The sequence below is a fragment of the Cibotium barometz genome, chromosome 13, assembly GCF_041138505.1.
Source record: "Cibotium barometz isolate CiBa-2024 chromosome 13, ASM4113850v1, whole genome shotgun sequence".
Taxonomy (NCBI): domain Eukaryota; kingdom Viridiplantae; phylum Streptophyta; class Polypodiopsida; order Cyatheales; family Cibotiaceae; genus Cibotium; species Cibotium barometz.
Genome location: NC_141058.1, coordinates 58,977,269 through 58,982,314, shown reverse-complemented (window position 1 = coordinate 58,982,314; position 5,046 = coordinate 58,977,269). Strand labels below are relative to the sequence as shown.

Below are 5,046 nucleotides of genomic sequence, written 5' to 3'. Positions count from 1 at the left end.
TGCACCACGGAAGGAAAGCGCACCGCAGCTTAAAACCCGCAGGTGGTCAATGGAGTTGTTGGGTGGCATTGAAATATTGAGCGCCTTCTACGTTCGTGAGCTACTTTTTTTGGGGTTGGGGGGGGGGGGGGGGGGGGGGGGGGGGGGAGGATTTATATTAAGGAAATAATAAAATGGAACATTACATAAAACTTTACATAAAGCTTTTTATCCTAAGAAGCTTAACTTTTAGTAGAATAAAATAAACAAAAAATAGGATTTACTTTTTATCAATATTCTCTGCAAGCCTAGTTAATTAACAGATGTATTCTACAAGTTCGTCATCTTGAGAGTGTTGGTCAGCAATGACTTCTTTCTCTTTAGAGATCAAGTAGGAGACGGAATCCTCTATTCGGATACATGGGATTGGTTTGCTTCCATCATATCAGCAATTCTTTGACTCTCAAGGGACAAGATAGTGGCCGTGCATGTTTTCTTCTTTAGATCCAAAAAACCTTTCATCTAAAAAAATACAAAAGGTTTTTAGCTGAGAAAAGAAAGGCATTCTTGTTTTTCCACACTATCGAGAGGATTTCTGCCCTAATGATATTCCATAGTTTAGTAAAACAATCATATCAAAGCTAATGTGGATGAGCATAGGTATAACGAGAAGCTTTAAGAAGGAGATTATGTACTCTTAAAGCTACCAAAGAGCCTCCACAATGCTCTGAAGGGTTTCACTAATCCTAAGTATGCTCATAGGTACTATGGTCCGTACCTAGTGCTCAAAAGGGTTGGTGATTTGGCCTACAAGCTTGACCTTCCTTCGTCTACTAGAATCCATAATGTATTCCGAATCCCCATGGGGTTTGGAGTATCGATACACCAAAGATGGCAATGGGTGCTCAAGAAGGTACAACAAAAGGTTCAATAGATGGAAAGGTTATCAACAAAATTTAGCTTGCAGACTGGTGGTCTTGAAGCACATTCTTATCTCCTCCACTATTTACTTTCTATCTTATTGGAGGTCCTCTACTAGGGATCTTAAAACTTTGGAAGCCATGTGTAGAAGACTCTTGTGGCCTAGAGACTCTAGAAGATATAAGATCCCCGAAGTGGCTTGGAGATATTATACTCTCCTAAGGATGAAGACGGTGGACTGGGCCTGCCTAACATCCTAGACCTGACATATAAACTCTCAACTAAATGGATTGTTAGAATCCTCTACTCTCCCAAGGAGTACTAGGCTATCCTCTTAAATAGGTGCACCCATGTGAATGCTATCAGGTATTTCCCCAAGTGCAAGGATCCCCTTCCTCCCCTTGTATTGTGGTCCTATCCAAATTAAAGCTCATTCTAAGCAACTATCTTGGCTTCTAAAACACGGCACATCTTTTTCATAATTGCATTGAGTCAATTAACAGATATCTTTAGACTCAATAACTCCACGCCTAAAATCAACACTTTTTTCCTAACCGAAATCAGGCATAGCTATTGATCTACTCATTTGAGAAATTCTTCAGGGTTTTATTTAACTACTCGAATTCTAAGCGTATTCCTATTATTTCAATTTAATTATTAAAACTCTACTGATTCCAGCCTAACCCCATCTGGCCCATGGGTTAGCCACCACCCAACCACTGGAATCGGTAGAACCAGACAACTACTCACCCACCCATAATTGAATGCCTTTCTTAACTTTTGCTTTTGAATAGAGATACGCACACACTCCTCTTTAAACTTTTAACTTATAAAATAATCCATTGACAAACAGTTATTGGTTATAGATGTCATTAGTCAAAAATTCCATCCAGTCCCTTGTTTCTAAAAAATTCCATCCAGTCCCTTGTTTCTCAAAAAATAGTATCACTCTAGACTCTTCATTGAGACCAACTGGTCAACAACGAGATCCAGTAATAGATTACAATAATCATTTCGTCCATCATACAATCTTCCACGACATACACATGGGTGTCCTAGGCACCGCGAGCCCGTGCATCGCCTAGTCAAAACCCTCCAGGATCCTCCTCCTTAGGTATCCTGGCACTTTACTCAGGGACCGCTTCGTCGGCCCTCACCCATCGTACCAAAAGCACACCATTTTTCAACCATATAGAGGCTGGTCAAGACCTGGGCAAGCTTTGCCGTGTAAGCCGTCCTTTGAACACTCCCCCTCCCAGCTGTTGTAACCGAAACTTCCCTTAGAAAAACATATATCAAATGCTCCCTCCAGCATTCTGGCATAAGATAGGCCTTTAAGAAAATAGGGTTTCTATGCAAGTTTTCAATTTGATTTTCTTTTGAATACAAGGAGTATTTCTTGAATCAGTATCCCCAAAACTTCTTGATCGGCATTCTGAATTTCATACCAAAATTCCTCGAATTCTGTAACCTTGATCCATATATCAATTCGAAGGGTCTCAAACTTAGTTTCAGATTTGGTGAGAGTTTTGAGAGTATTTTTCTAAACTGGTCACACCTTCTTTCCTTGAAAACTGACAAAAGAGTTTGGTCTTGGTCATAGTCTGATTCTCACGGTTTGAGTCGGATAAGATTTTTCCTGAACTATCTTTCTCGAAAAGGTTTGATAATTCAGTTACTATTTTATTGAATTTCTTTCTTTGAATATTCACTTAACTGATTTCTAAATTAGTTATGAATTCCAATGAGGAATAATTTAATCATTTATCTGAATATTTCGATCTCGATAGATTTCTTGAATTTTCTTTTTACAATCCGTGTGAATATAAAACGATAGAAATTTCTCTCAGAGTATTTAATTATTCATTTATCAAAATACTCATAAAATTTAAGAGAATTCTAATTTTGATATAAAAATTCTTTACGCATCTATTTATGCATAAAAATCAACTTCAATGGGAATAACACTTTAAAATAAATCCTTTTATGCATAAAATTAATTTTAATAGGAATAACACTTTTAAAATAAAAAGAATTTCTTTATGCATCTATTTATGCATAAAAATCAATTTTTATAAAAATAACACTTTTATAATTAAAAAATTTACTTTATGCATCTTTTTATGCATAAAATCAAATTTAATGAATAACACTTTTATAATTAAAAAAATTCCATTATGCATCTTTCTATGCATAGAAATCAATTTTAGACAAACTTCGTTGAAATAAAGCTTACAGTGAAATCTGAATTGAGGTGATGGAGAATGGGACCAGCATACTGAAGGTGCTTCACGAGATGCATTCTTCTCCACTTGCAGGTCATCTTGGTGTGTTGAAGACATATGACAAAGTGAGCAAGAGTTTCTTTTGGAAAGGTATGTGGAGGGACATCAAGAAGTTTTTGATAGAGTGTCCTTCATGTCAAAGAGACAAGGATAGCCATCAACTACCCACCAGTGGTTTACTTCATCCTTTACCCATTCCGGATGGGAAATGGACTCACATATCAATGGATTTCATTACGGGTCTTCCCAAGACTAAGCATGGGTGGGATCAAATATTTGTGGTGGTTGATCGACTTACCAAATCAGCCCATTTCATTGCTTCCAAGGTCACATATGGAGGATCTCAAATTGCCAAAAAATTCATGGAGCATGTATTCAAGTTGCATGGGTTGCCACTTAACATAGTGTGTGATAGAGACACTAAGTTCATGGGGAATTTTTAGAGATCTATATTTATATGAGAACATGAGCACACAAATCACTCCATCTACAACCTATCACCCTTAAACGGATGGGAAAATGGAGTGTACTAACAAGTGGCTTCTTGAGGTGTATTTGAGACACTATTGTCATGATATAAAAGCTTCATGGGATGAATGGTTGCATCTTGCTGAATTTTGTCATAATTTAAGCAAGCATATGAGCATTGGGATGTCTCCTTTTGAGGCTCTTTATGGGTATCAATTGCATATGCCATCCATAGCTTTTCAAGAGGAAAAGATGGTTAATCCTTTAGCAAAATATTAATTGGAAAGGATGAGGCAACTTCTTTAGCTTGCAAGGACAACATGAAGAAGGCTAACGTGGATGAGCATAGACGTAACATGAAGTTTCAAGAGGGTGACTATGTGTTGTTGAAACTTCCAAAGAGCCTTCATAACATTATCAAGGGCTCCACCAACCCAAAGTTTTCTCATAGATATTATGGGCCATATTTGGTACTCAAGAAGGTTAGTGACTTGGCCTACAAGCTTGAATTGCCCACTTCTAGAAGAATCCATATTTGGTGCTCAAGAAGATTCATGACTTGGTCTACAAGCTTGATTTGCCCATTCTACAAGAATCCATCATTTATTTTATATTTCCAATCTTAAGAAATTTGTGGGGTATATACCTAAAGTGATGGAGGAGCTTCCACCTACGGTTGAAGAAGGGAAGATCATATATGAGCTAGAGAGGATTGTTGGGAAGAGAACAAGAGAATTGAGGAATAGGAGCATCATGGCGAGGAAGAAGAAAAAGCTTACAAGTGATTAGTTTTCAAACTAGGCTGGCCAACTTAAAAATGGTTCGACCTCTATTACTCCTCTTAAGGCAAGTATCTACACAAAGTTCTAAGACTTTCTCTATTTGACATTAACCTCAAGGTAAGGCCACTTTATATGTTCTAACATTGTAATGAAGCAACAACTTAGGGTGCACATGCACTAGGGCCTAGTTCTAGGCACATAGTCTTAGGACATCTCTATACATGTGGGATTAGGGCACATGTGACCTTGGGACTATAAAAGGCACATGGCCTATACATTTTGTACCTTCTTTATATCTTTTTGACATTCTATCATTTGACATAATCTTGGAGCCTTTTAGCTTACATAGATTTGGGTAGTAAGAGGCTAAATCACTTAGGCTAGTCTATGGAGTTGTATGTGATTAGTATCCTAATTACATGTAACCTTTCATGGTGATTTTTTCATATCTCAGCTTCATTTCAATTGGTTTCAGTGCTCTTCACTTTGATCTTGGTATTTCGATTTGAGAGTGATTTTAGAACACTTAATCATTTTTAGATTAGGGATTCTACAGATTATGAACAATAATTTTTTGAGTTTTCTTGATCTTTAATCTTTGATTAAAGTTT

The 5,046-nt window shown here is 37.1% G+C and overlaps 1 protein-coding gene across 1 annotated transcript in view; it reads right to left on the bottom strand.

The window, feature by feature from the left end:
• The window catches only part of LOC147632884 (7-deoxyloganetin glucosyltransferase-like), a 1,626-nt gene extending 1,622 nt beyond the window's left edge, over positions 1-4 (bottom strand). Inside the window, exon 1 of the mRNA XM_086806953.1 lies at positions 1-4. This exon is cut by the window's left edge and continues 488 nt beyond it. The gene's annotated coding sequence lies outside the window, so the exon portion shown is untranslated.
• Between the last annotated feature and the right edge of the window lie 5,042 nt (positions 5-5,046).